The sequence below is a fragment of the Condylura cristata genome, unplaced genomic scaffold, assembly GCF_000260355.1.
Source record: "Condylura cristata isolate star-nosed mole 26May11 unplaced genomic scaffold, ConCri1.0 scaffold00015, whole genome shotgun sequence".
Classification (NCBI taxonomy): Eukaryota; Metazoa; Chordata; class Mammalia; order Eulipotyphla; family Talpidae; genus Condylura; species Condylura cristata.
The window spans coordinates 49,943,525-49,958,669 of NW_004567116.1; positions in this window are offsets into that span (position 1 = coordinate 49,943,525).

The following is a 15,145-nucleotide window of genomic DNA, read 5'->3' on the forward strand; positions in this document are numbered from 1 at the left end:
TTCACCAGAGACAGGGTGGGGGAGCAGAACAGACAGATTGATGAAGTACACTGCTGAGGGGAGCATCGGGTGGTTCAGGAGAGGTCTGCCACGCCATGTGGATCACCTCAGGGGCAGGCAGGGATCGAACTCATGCTGAAGTGGCTTTAACCACTTTAGTGCTGTGCTTTAACTCACTGCACCACCAGGGAGGGACCCCAATGTGGATTTTTAAACCTTTTACTTAGAGGGTTTTTATTTTATTTTATTTTCCTTTATATGGGATGGGATTTTTTGGGGGGTGCTGTCTTTTCTTGAATGGCCATAAAAAGACAGTAAAGTTGCACAGCAGCTCTGGTATCTGATTCCCTGTATCTGAATCTTGCTTATGTCAACTCTATGCTGTGTGTGATCATAATCTGTTTAGAATAACATTTCTCGGCATTACTTTTCTTCTTTATAAAATAGACACCTTAATTGTATCAAGTAATGAGAGGGGATAGAGGGTGGTGAATTTTCACCCAACAATACATATATGAATCACACAGAAAGATGTCTGATATATAAACACTCAATAAGTTAAGGTAGCCAGTGGCACATAGCAAATACATAAAGCTACACAACACCACTGTAATTTTGCCCATGAGAATTTATGCTTAGAAAATCCATATCCATTAAGAGTCTGTTGTATATTACCTTATGTCTTGTTATATTTTTCTGATCTATATATTTATTTGTGATTAATTATTCATTTTAAACAATTTGAGTTTAGCTCATTGGAGTGAATTTTTATATGTAACAAGTAAATTAACTTAATTTTCCCGTAAGTGTTCAATATTTTCTTATGTCCATTAAAGTGCCTCTTATTGTTTTGCCTAATTCAGTACATATGATTATGTTTGTATATATGACATGTTTTAAATTGCCTACTCCATTCTGTTGTTTTGTCTTTTTTCTTAATGCTTTGTTTAGAAACCAGTATAGTAATTAATATTTAGTAGGTAAAGTTTTTCATGCTTAAAAACATTACTTTATCAATTTAAAACCCAGAAGTAGTTTAGTTTATTATATAAGCAATTTTAATACGTTAAAGATATCACTGGGATTTTGAGTAGGAGTTTTAGAGGATACCTAGCATTTAACTTTATTTTATTTACATATTTTTATATACCGCAATAGTATTTTAGGGTTCATAAAGATATCTGCATATTTCTTAATATTGTTAGCAGCAACCTCCCCAAACCCCCCCCCCCTTTGTAAAAAGAATTTTCTCCCCTTATATCTAAGTGAGGAAACCAGCTATGGACAATCCTTAACTTGACTCATCTTCATCACTTTCAGTGTCTGTGTGTGATGCTCAGATTCTGAATTAAGACTACTTGCCAAACTTCACTGAAATTTGCAGAAGGGGTACTATTATTCTAAGGGATTTTTTTCAGATTAATTTAACAAATGTTATACTGCATATACACCACCTTATTTTTGGAGATAAAAATGTTTCCAATGAAAACTAACTTAATGACCCCTGTGATAAGTATTAGCAAGGATAGTTGGAGGACAAGATGAGGCTTTAATTTGGAGCCTGACTTTTGTGGGAACATAGTGACATTTGTGCTCAGGTCTGAAGGATAACTAGGGATTTACTAGTGGGTCAGAATACAAATGTTCAAAAAATTAAGATAAAGCCTCTGTGGTTTCAATGCAGAAATGGAGAGTGACGTGTGAGGTAGAAAGTGACAATCGATGACATTATGTCATTAGCAGTATGACCGTAGGGAAGTATTTAGCCTAAAGAGGAAGACAAAATTCACTCTGGAAATTTTTTTAAAAATCCATGAAGACTAGGTCCTCCCTGGTGGCACAGTGAGTTGAAGCACAGCACTGGGAAGCTTAGGCCACTTCTGCATGAGTTCGATTCCCGCCTGCCCCAGAGGGGATCCACATGGCGTGGCAGACCTCTCCTGGCCCGCCCGCTGCTCCCCTCAGCAGTGTACTTCGTAGATCTGCCTGCTCTGCTCCCTGCTCTGTCTCTGGTGAATCCTCTCACCCTCTGCATCTCTGGCCTGTATACCCCAGTTCTGTATGAATAAATAAAATCTAAAAAGAAAAAATCCATGAAGACTAGTAGTTTGATAATATTTTGCTGTTTAAAATATCTAATACAATCTAATACTATCCATCTATATCAAATATGGTGAAAATAGAATTGACCTATTAAACATTAAGAGTTCTACTGATATTTCAGTGTAACACTCAGACAGAAATCAGAGTAGAGAACATAGTCTGTTTTATGTATTTCTCCCTGTAGTGGAAACCAACATTACTCCCCATGGTTATATAGCCGTAGTCCTTGAGGAAATAGCTCTGTGACAGTGTACCTTCTTTAGCTTGGAGGAAAGAAGAGAAAGTTCTCCAGATTTCCTGACAGTTTGTTGTCCTGACCAGGCCAATGTCTACCATGAAATGGACATATATGGAAGGGAAAACATATTTCCAGTCCTATTTGTAACTCAGGATTGTCATGAGCAAATCTGTCTGTTTTGCTAAAGCAGTTGTCTATTGAACATTAAATTCCCTTGTGAAACCCAAGAAGGACAAATGCTACGCAGACTTATGGAATGTCTAATTGTCAGCAGAAACTGATGAACAGAATATCATCTAGTTGAAGCAAGAATATTATTTAGGGTATGTGTTTTGTCACAAATGACATTTTAAGTCAAGTAATTCCTTGTTGTGAGGATTGTGTGTCTTTTTTTAAAGGTTTATTTTACTTGTATGCATAGAAACTAGGGTATAGGCCAGAGGAGTAAGGCCAGGGTTTGAGAGGATTCACCAGAGGCAGAATAGCGGGGCAGAACAGGTGGATCTACTGAAGTATACTGCTACGGGAAGCAGCAAACAATAGGAGAGGTCTGCTGTGCCATCTGGGTCATCTTCCCAGGATCAAACTTGTGTTGCAGTGGCTGGCAATAACTTCATGGTGCTCCCAGAAACCAAGAAGTGAAGCTCCATGCTTAAAACCAAAGCATGGCATTTTTCAGGCTGATGGGTCTGAGGGATTAAGCGAGCAACTGGGGATTTGGAGACAACAATATTTTCGAACAGGCATTACGATCATCTCTGAATTAAGGATGATCTATTTAACTGAAACATTTAATAGCTTAGGGTCAATTAACCAGATAATAACAAAGTTAACCTGTCATTTTAACTATTCCTGGATTAACATTACTTGCTTTTTCTAGTTGAAGACAATGGAACAAGTGAGACTGAGGGAATATTCTTGATATTTATCTCAAAAACAAAATAAAACAAAACAAAACTACAAAATAATGTGCAACTCATAAAACACATTCACAGACATTACTTCCAGTGATCCTCCTGCACCCTGTCAGTGGCATGTGTTATTCTCTCTTCCTTACAGAGGGAAGTGAGCCAATGGTCTGTGTTTAGGTGTAGTGTCCACGAAGTATGCTGCCCTCCCAGCATGGGTATATAGTCCCACAGGGCGATGCAATCGTTCATTGTAATTTTGTTTGTCAATGTAGTTTAGCAATGGGATACTGCCATCATTTTGCTACCCCTCAAAGCAGTTCAATTTCTGCACTTAGAGCTGAAATTAGAGTGTCTCTAAGCTAACAAGCAATTTACTGCTGTCCCCATGAAGAAACAGAACCAATCAATGTAATAAAAAAAAATTAAGATCATTCTGTACTTTGTACAGTTGCTATTACAGTCGTGTGACTCATAGGGAGCAGAAAAATGCCTGTCATTATGGAATATTTAGAAATCAGAACAGTGCTTGGTCTGAGGTAGGTAATCAAGAAATATGTGTTACAAGAATAGAGGGATGTCAAGATGAAAAGGGTGAATAAGAAAGTAGATGGCAGGCTAACTGCTCCCAGATAGTGACCTTTAACTCAACATTATACCTTTATTGCAAACCTCCATTTTCTGGTAGGAATAAACACTTTGTCATTGAATTCCTCAGGGTTTCTAATTATAGTTCTTATATGAATAAAGGATAAAAGCAGATGAAAATTACATCAAAGGCAGTCTCAAACTTTGGAAATCCTTTAATTGAGGAGATATCAAGGCTCACTAGGTCTACAACAAGTAATCTAATGATCAAACTCAAACATGACCTCTCTCTCTTCCTTCCTATCATATCCAGTTAGTTACCAAAGATTGTCACACCTCCTTTTCTAGGGAAGGGATTGGCATTTCATTTAAATGTCCCTTAAATTTCATTTCTATCCTTGCCTCTTTATTGTGGCTCCCTATCATCTCATTTCTGGACTAATCAACTGGTCTATCTTCATTTTATTCCATTCTATTATGATATTATCCTTAAACTGAAATTTAGATATTTCTTTTGTACCTTCTGTATCCCAAGCCTTTCAGTGGCTACATATGACATTCAGATTTTTTTTACTCATGCAAAATAGACCTCCCACACAATGGCCCTTCCATTTTTATTTCACAGGAGCTTACTCACAGGAGAATGGTCTCCTCATTGTAACCAGAACATGCCTTCCACATCACCTCTCATCATTCATTCTTCATCTAATAATTATTGAGAAGCTTCTATGTAAGCTTCATGTTAGATAATTAGTATTCAGAAACAGACAGAATATATATTGACAACATTTCTGCCCTCACAGAGTTCAGTTCCTGAGATATACAGATAAACTATTTTATTAGAGATTGAATGCACTACAATAAGATAAGGAAAAAAATATTGTGGAGTTAAAAGGAGGGACATTAAGAATAAATCACATATTTCCTTCCTTGAGTCACTTCTATATCTATAGTTCAATACTTCCTGTTTTGTATTTTTATAGCTAACTCACTTTGCAATTATTCATCACCTCTAAAGTCATAGTCTTGCTCATCACTAATTTACTTATGTCTAACCCCTAAAAAAAACAGGTTGTTGACAGACTATTACACTTCAACACATACAGTAATGAATAGTCACTGATTCCTTATTCTGAGAGTTGTCAAGCTACTTTATGCATGTTTCCACTTGATTTCCACAACGTAGTAGTTATAATTAGTATTCTAATAACATTTGATTTTATATGCTGAACAAATAGCCTGCTCAAAAGCTGTTAATTGAAAGAGCCATATTAGAACACTTTCACTGTGATACCAACGCTCATGCTCTTAATCACTTCTAAATATTGACATGTAAATGACTTATTGATGAATTAATTGGATATTCCTTTCTCTTTGTAGGTGGTTCTTTCCCTAGGGCTTCATAAAATTTTGGAACAAGTCAGATAATTCAAATATTTTTTTTCTTCCTTTAAAGTGAAAATTGTTGGAGTTGGAATTATAAAAATGAAATCAGTAATTTTAGAAAAGTCACAAGCTTGAAGCATATGCAAGAGGCAGAGGCAGACACAGATATGTGAGTACTCAATGTTGATGCTAAAATGTCAAGGATGTGCCCACATAGTCATCTAAAGGGGACCATATTTTGTCTTTTACTTCTACTTCATGTGGCTAACAGAATAATTGGGAACAGAGTGAACATTTCAGGAGGAGATGGCGGCTTTGTGCAAGACTTCACCAAATCTCCCCTCACTAGCCTTTCTTTAAATTCTTTGCTGAGAGATGACTTCTCATCTAGCTGTAAAGCATGGAAGGGACAGAATTAGAAGAGAATTGCCTATTCAGAGCAAAGATAAACCGCACTGGGTTTGCAAGAATTATATTTGACATTTGCTCTAATTTCCCTGTAATAAGGAAAGAGAATGGGGATTATGCTAATGATCAACACTGATACCCCCGTCTGAACCCTCACTTTGGACTCCTCTAAACATGTATTTAGGGAGGCCTGATTGCCACTATAACTTTAAAAATCACTGCATGATGCTGGCTTGCGATGTAAAGATGCTGAGGTAAAACCTTGAAGGGTCTTTCTAGGTTAGAGTTATTCAGAAGAAGGAACTATGATAAAACAGAGCATGGGACCTGATTTCAGGAGATACAAGCTATGATTCAGGTTCATCTTCTTACCAGCTATTCGAACCATTCTGAGTTTCAGTTTATTGTCTGTAAATAGAGATAAAGTACATGTAAAAGGGCTATTTTGATGGGCAGAAATAATTTTATTTGCAAATGTGTCTAAAATTAGACATATGCCTTACTTTTTCTTGTCTTGTCAGTTGAAGAATTTTAAAGAAATAAATGAAAAAGTCCTAAAACTGGGGAAGAAATTAAGTAATCCAATTCATAATGCTAGAAACTGACTAATTAAATGAGACCTACACAATAGGGCACACAGTAATGAGGTTAACAAGAGTTCAATACAAAGGATACTGAAGACAGCTAGAGGTAAAAAGCAAATGAAGATATTGCAAATACACACACACACACACATAATAGTTTATTTTTACATCATTTTGTACTTTTTCCATCTCAGTTGTAATCCCTGTGGGCTTCCCATCATCAAATCACCCGTGTGCCACCACCATAGTCTAGTGTATTTCCCTCCCCCCACTGTTTTTGAGCCCATTCCCCACTCCACCCCTATAAAATGTCTCTGGTATATAGCTGTTCATTATTATTATTATTATTTCCTCACCTCGTCCGTCATACTCCTGCTATGAGGGAAACCATCTGGTATTTTTCCTTTTCTTTATGGCATATTTCATTAAGCATGATCTTCTCTAGCTCCATCCATGTTGCTGCAAAAGGCATGTGCTTATTTATTTATTTATTTATTATGTTTTGGTTACTGAGTAATATTCCATTGTGTGTATATGTACCCACATATTTTTTTAATCCAGTCATCTACTTTTGGGCATTTGGGTTGTTTCTATGTCTTTCAAATTGTCAATAAAGCAGCAGTAAGCATGGGGTGTAGGTAACTTTTTGAATCAGTGTTTTTCTGTCTTTTGGGTAGATACCTAGGAGTGGGATTGCTGAGTCATATGGAAGCTCCATTTTTGGTAGACAAACAGATTTACATCAAAATTTGCAGCATAAAATCTGCGAGGCATGAAAATTGAAATGATATATGCAAAATACTAAAGATAAAACCTGCCAGTCATGAATACTATATCCTGTAAGATTTTATTTCAAATGCAAGAAAGAAATAAAGAAAGAAAGCAAACAAAAGCTGAAGGAATTGACAAACATAAAACCTCATATACAAAAAAAAAAAATATTGAAAAGAGTGCTTTTATTCAAATTAAAATGAAGAAAATCCAGGAAAATTTTAATTTAAGAAATAAATAGAACAACAGAAAGATGACAACAGTGACAATGTCCATATATAAATAATCACTTTGAAGGCAAATGGAAGGAATGAAATATCAAAAGGTACAGAGAGGGTGATTGTATCCAAAAACAAAACCCACCTTTCTATTGTCTCCAGGATACCCATCTGAGCTCCAAAGATAAACATAGTTTCAAAGTTAATGGTTTGAAAGCAATCTTATATAAAATAAGATGATAAATGCTCAGGGACCATATTTGTATTAGAAGAAAATATACTTCCAGTTAAAAAAAAGGAAACAAGAGAAAGAGATAGACATTATAAAATGATTAAGATATCACTACATCAAAAAGATACAGTAAACATCAATACATATGCACAAAACAAAGGAACAACAAAATAAGTAATTCAACTATTAATAAACCTGAAAATAGAGTTTGGTCATCACACATTTTTGATAGGGGAACTCAACACCCACTTTCATCAAGGAAGAGATCCAACAGAGAGATATTAAGCAAGGAAAAAATGCTCTTACTGAGGAATTAGACTTGATGGGCCAATTAGTTATTTGAATGGCATATATTCCGGGATAGATTTCATGTTGTATCACAAAATAGTATCAATAAGTTTATGATGTTTAAAATCATATCAACCATAATCTCTGATCATATGATATTGAACTAGAAATCAGTCACAAAAGGAAAGTAAGAAAAAATGTCTAATATGTGAGGACTGATTATTACACTACTGAATGACTATTGGGTTAATGAGGAAGTCAAAGGGAATATTTGACAAATACTTGGAGATGAATTAAAATGAATGTATGACTGATCAGAAAATATGGGACACAGCAAATACAGTATTAAGTTAAATATAGGCCCACATCAATTTGATGTTCAAATTAATCTCACATCTCACATTATGGATTAGAAAAATTAGCCAATAGAAGTAAGGAAATAATAAAAAATCAGAGTGGAAATAAATGAGATGAAATTCAAAAAACAAAAAAAGATCAAAATAATGACTCTTGACCCTCCCTGGTAGTGCAGTGTGTTAAAGCACAACATTAAGAAGCTAAAGCCGCTTCAGTATGAGTTTGATTCCCGCCTCCCCAGAGGTGATCCACATGGCTTGGCAGACCTCTCCTGACTGCCCGCTGCTCCGCTAAGCAGTATACTTCCTCAGACTGCCTGTCCTGTTCCTCCCTCCGTCTCTGATGAATCCTCTCATCGTCCTTGCACCTCTGGCCTGTACCCCAATTCTGTATGCATAAATAAATAAATCTTTTTAAAAAATGACTTTTAAAATTAAAAAAGACTGATTTCTAGTATGATTCATTAAGAAAACTGGGAGAAAACTAACCAACAGAATCAAAAACAAAAGAAAATTTACTACAGACACTTCAAAAATACCAAAGTTCATAAGAGACTACTATTGAAAGTCTTTATGCCAACAAATTGGAAAATCTGAAGAAATGGATAAATTCTAAGATGCCATCTAAGACTGACCCAGGAAGAAATAGAAAACCTTATCAGGCCAATTACAAGCAAATAAATTGAAGCACTAAACAAAATACTGCCAGAAACAAAAGTACAGGATTAGACTGTCTTATCAGTGTGTTCAAATACACCTTCAGTGGTGAGTCAGTACCTATCCTTCTCAAACTTTTCCAAAAAAAAAAATTAAGAAAAATGAAATACTTTCAAGCACTTTTCATGAGACCAAGATTATTGCTTTCATACCAGAATTTTAAAAAACAACACAATAAAGGAAAACTACAGAAAAATTTCCCAAATGAACAGAGATGCAAAAATCCTCATCAAAATCTTAGGAGACTGAATTTAACAATGCATTCCAAAAGACCAAATGGGATATATTTCTTGACATCCAAAAATAACTCAATAGTGTTTACCACATAAATAAAAGTCAATATAAAAATGATATGATCATACAACTTGATATGGATAAAATATATGAAATTTTCAGTTATTTTATGATGAAAATCCTAAAAAAAGGGATATGTGGAACATAATTCCAGATAATAAAGGTCATATATAACAAATGCTTAATAACATCATTCTGAATGGTGAAAATTGAAAAAAATTCCCACCAGGGGCTGGTAAAATGCAAGGATGTTTAGTATTCAACTATTTTCACATTCATTCAACAAAGGACTGACATTAAAGATCTATAAAGAACTTACAGAATTCAATAAAAGTAAACAAACAAAAAAAAAAACCTCAAGAATAGGCAGAAGAGGGCCCTCCCTGGTGGTGCAACAGGTTAGGACACAACACTGAAAGCCAGCTGCAGCTGCTTCAGTGCAAGTTCGATCCCCAGCCCCAGTGGTGATCCACATGGCACAGCAATTCTCTCCTGACCTGCCTGCTGCTCCCCTCAGCAGTGTGCTTCGTTGATCTACCTGTTCTGCTCCCCTCTGTCTCTGGTGAAGCCGCTCACTGCTCCTGCACATCTGGTCTGTACCCCAGTTCTGTATGCATAAATAAATAATTCTAAAAAAACAAAACAAAACAAGACAGAAGACAGAAGAAGATAGAGACTTCTCCAAGTAAGGCATACAGATGCTTACCAGAAACATGACAAAATTTTCATCATCACTTGTTAGGAAAATGCAAAATCAAGAAATCAAGACCACAATGAAATAACACCTCACACCTGTGAGAATGGCCCATATTATGAAGAAGTTGCAAGTTTTGGAAAGGGTATTGAGAAAAAGGAACACTCTTACACCACTGATGAGAATGCCAAGTGGTCCAGCTCCTATGGAAAACAGCATAGAAATTTTTCAAAACATCAAAAATGGATCAACCAGCAGTTCTCCCGCCCACTTGTTGATGCAGATGTCTCTTTTTAACAAATCTGTCCCTTTGAGAGCCAGTTCTTTCTGCCTGCTTGTGTCTGTGCAAGTGTCTTTTTATTCTTTTCCCTTTTATAAATAATAAACCTGTCCTTTTGTATATTAAAAATAAATGGATCAGGGCCTCCCTCACCAGGGAATTCAGGGCCTCCCTCACCAGCAAAGGACTAAGACACAGCACTATAAAGCTATCTGCAGTGACTGTAGCATGAGTTCGATCCTGGTCAGGGAGGTGACACACGTGGCACAGCAGACCTCTTCTGTCTCATCCACTACTTCCCTCAACAGTGTTCTGTCTCCAGTCTATCTCTGGTGAATGCTCTCATGCCCACCAAACTCTGACCTATACCCTAGCTCTTGTATACATAAATAAATAAATTTAAAAAATAAAAATAGTTGGATCTATCGTATAACTAAGCAATATAACACCTAAATATTTTCACAAAAATACAAAAACACTACTTCTAGAGAAAATACACACCCTTATGTTTGCTACAGGATATTTAAAATCTACTAACTTGTTCCCACAGTTGAGTAGATTAACAAAAGATGTCATATATAAACAGTGGAATACTACTCAATTGTCATAAAAAGGTAAACTCTCACCATTTGTGATAACATGAACACAATTGGAGTGGATTATGCTGAGCAAAGTAAGTCTGAATGACAAAGACAAATACCAGAAGCTGTCACTTACATGTGAAATAATAGAAAGATCAAACAAAGGGTAAGGTAAAGCTAAATTAATAAGAAACCCTTCAGATCTAAAGATGCAACTGAGATTACTGGTAGTCAAAGTAAAGCATAGACAACAAAATTGGGAGGGATCACAAATCACATTGTCTTATTGGTGGGCATGGGTGTTTTGGTAGAGTATATAACATGTTGATAGTAATAAAACTCCTAAAGCGAGGAGTACTATACCTCTAAAACACAATGTTGTAAACCAATATTGCCTCAACAAACAATAAATAAAAACAGTTATTGAAAGACAAAAACAAGAAAAGACAAAAAATATATATCAAGAGATGCAGCGTAGACTTTTGAGGAGGTTATGCATTCATTCTGATCAAAACTCTTAGTAAAATGGGAATAGAAGGAGAAGGATCATACCTATGATCGATAAAACCATATATGATAAACCCACAGCTGGCATCAAACTCTGTGGTGAGAAACTAAAAACTTTTCCTCTGAGAGCAGGTACATGACAGGATTTTAACAAGTTACACACACACAAACACACACACACACACAGACATTCTGCTTCATTTAATGTCACAGCAGACCTGGTGGAAGTTATTATTGTCCCTATTTAAATTTGAAGAAAGTGTGGTTGAGAGATGAAATAAAATCACACAGGAAACAAATATCAGAGCCAAATTTTGACTTGAAGTCTACTTGCTGTTCTCTTTTTATAGCATGATGCTGTCTTAAAATACTTTATTTGTGTGATGTCAAATTCATTTTGTCTCAAGGCTTTCACACATTGCAACAGATTACTATGTAGCCTATTTCTCTAGGGTTAATAAATGGGAGATAAACTGACAAACTCCACAAGATGGCATTGGTCTTAAGGCTAAAAAATAAAAGGTCATATTTTCACTTGCAAATGAAGTGAGCTGGTCAGAGAAATAAAACACTGGTTCATTTGACCTACTCATATCCACTAGGTAATTTGCTTATTATGAAATATATTATTTCATTACTATAATCATTCAACAAATAGACACTTTTCTGTGCCATATTTTGCTTTGGACTTTGCTCATTGGGTGTTATAAAGATGAGAAAGGGGACTGCAAGAGGGAATTTTGCTCAAGTAGGAAACACAATCATTTAAATAAATAGTTATGATAAGCAACCTACCAAACTCACCAAAGAGGTGGCCATTTCTGGAAACCTTCTTGGGTTATTGTAAGTACTCATTTTTTGTGTTACCACATTTATAGAAGGATATATTTTTTTAAATGTTCCAGAGAAGAATCAGAATTGGGACATGTGACATGGGAAATGAAGAGTCATATCAACTTAGTTAGGCATAGAGTTGACATATAAAACAGATGTTTTTCAAAGATTACTCAAGTTTCATTTAATTGCTTTTACACTGACTTTTCATTTCTTGGAATTCTCTTTAAATTGCGTGGAGTCAGTCATGGTAGGGATAGTGAAAGGATCATAATTTAAACTAATACTTTTACTCTCTTAGATTACTTTATAGAGAAGTTTAAAAGCAATTTGGCATGTGTTTAGGGTAGAATTTGAAGGCCTAGTCATGTCATTAATGCCTGCTAAATATTTTTGTTGCTCTCTGTTGAATTCTTCAAAGTATTAGTTGGTGTGGAGTTTTAATCTTTCGGCAAATAATAGTTTCTTGAACATTTATTTGTTTCAGTGATCACCTGAATGCATTTAGGAAAAATAACAAAAAAATACAAATATATATACATTTTTTTCATTGTATTCTTTATTACCTGAGTTAAGCAGCATTCTTATTTCCTCTTTCTCATGTTTCTGAACCTGCTCTAATCTGAATACTTCCATAGATTCATGTTCCTCTAAGTTTGTGTGTCTCATGTTGTTAAGCTACCATATCAACTTCTTGACAGTATAATTTTATGAATTTAGGGTAGATTCAACTGAATTGTATGCAATTTTATGAAACTTTGTACATTATACTGGAACTGATGAAGTTCCACTACTATTCGAGTTATTTATTAGGTATAATCAGGTACAAGTCTTAATTAAAATCAGAACACTCATGTTCAGTATCACCTCTATCATCTTACATATAAAATAGAAATTATAATAATTCTAGCTCAAAATATTTCTGTATGAAATGAATAGTTTAAAAAAACTATTAAAATTTATAAAGAAGTATACTGCATGAGGTTTATATTGGTCATTATGTGCATAATTTGGCCTCATAAGGTAGATTCAAAATTTGTCACTGTCATCTAAAAGTTAAGTAATTCCAGGAAAATTTCTTAATGTCTCTCTGTGTTACTTTCTATATCAGTATAATTTGTTTCTTTTCCTTCACATCTGTAGAATTTCTTTAGTCTGTGCCAAGTTTGTTCTGGAATTTAAATATAAACATAGGTGGTAGCTGTAAAACACGTGTGCAAGTTTTTTGACACTAATTGAGACAAGAGGTCTATGTGTTTTATCTTGAACCTGGCTTATGGCTAAAAATGGAAGTAAGCTACTTGAGTTCTTAAGTTAGTTTATGAAAATGTATACAGTTTCTTCCTTACCCTGGAATACTGTATCAACATACTAAGGCTGTAAGCTGGAAAGATAACATGTAGGATCTCCACCAGCAAGGTGACAGATATGTAATTTAGGAAACAATTTGACAATGGGTCTTCCAGTCTCAAATTTGCCAACTCCAGACATTTAAGTTATCACCAAGCATTCAAATATCTCTGGTTGCAGCCCATGTATGGAGAAACAGGGACAACCCACATTCTTTACCCATAGAAACTTGAGTTTAATAAGCGTACTCCCTAATGGTACAATGGGTTAGTGTGAAGCTAGCCACATTTGCTTCAGTATGAGTTTTATCCCTGGACCAGAGGTGATCCACATGGTGAGGCAGACCTCCCCTATCTTGCCCGCTGTTCCCCTCAGCAGTATACTTTGCCAGTCTGCCTGTTCTGCTCCCCACTCTTTGGTGAAACCACTCACCCTCTGGACTGTATCCAGTTCTATATACATGAATAAATAAATCTTAAAAAAGAAAACAACTTGAGCAGAATGAGAGTTATTTTTATGATGTTAAATCTGGGTGACTTACTACACAGCAATAGATAACCAGAATATTATCCACAGAAAATAGTATTTACACCCAACATAACTGCTAAAGAAGATTTCCTATTTCATTTTGCTGCTAGTGTGAATATTTCTTGAGACCTCCCTGTCCACGGACATACTAACTTTTCTTCAAATAGGTTTTTCCAATATATGAATTTTGGTGGAAGGCAAACAGTCAGTGCATATGCTCTAATACTTCTTTAGGTACCTTCCTTCTCTCCCATGACTGACAACTGCTATGAACTGATTTGTCTTCCTAAATTCATATATTGAATTTGAAAGTAGGGGTTTTGGAAGGTAAATAGATTCAAAGGAAATCATGAGGATGAAGCCCTAGTGCCAGGAAAGAGACCAAAGTTTTCCCAGTCTTTTTTTTTTTTTTTGGTTTCATGTTAGGATAGAGCAAAAACACAGCAGATGAAAGCAAGGGCCCTCAAAAGACACTAAATCACTTAGTACCTTGATCTTGAACTTCCCAGTTTCAGGAAATCTGAGAAATAAACAGATGCTGTTTAAGCCATTCAGTCTATGGTAGCTTGTTAGAGCAGTTTGTCTCCATCTATTACAGTCTATAGACAGCTGTAACAGGAGAAAATTATAAAGCAGTTAACTTATTGCTCACAGTTCCTGAGGCTGAGAAGTCCCATTACTTGGGTGCCTAAAGATTTGTTCACTGTTGAGTATTTGCTTCCCAGTTCACATGTGATTGTCTTTTCACTGTGATGTAATATGGTAGAAGCTGCAAAGGAAGACTTTGGAATCTTTTATAAGGATACTAATTTAATTCATGAATTTCTGTCTCCAAGATCTAAGTTCCTACCTAATAATACCATCACAATAGAGCTTGAAATTTCAATATATGAATTTTGTTGGAAGGCAAACATTCAGTGTATAATACAACCCAAACTGACAAAGTTGACAATCATGAAGACTTAGTGGCCAAGATACTACCCTACTTTGTAAAGGAAAGATATTTACCTAGTTCAAGCCAATCTCTGTATTCCTTTTCCTGGCAAAAGAGATTAGACCTGAGATAGAACTGATAATTAAGTTGTATCAGAAAGAATATATTTCATCTGAACAAATTTCAGGCCACATAGGGGGCAATATTTCCTAGACTGTAAAACAATTCTGGAAATGTATTTATTCATTTTCTGAAAAGAAGAAAGTAGACTCCTTCACTCAATCTAGAAGAAAAGTTAAAGTTGTTAGAATGGATTAGGTATGCCAAAGGTGTCAGCCAATGGCAA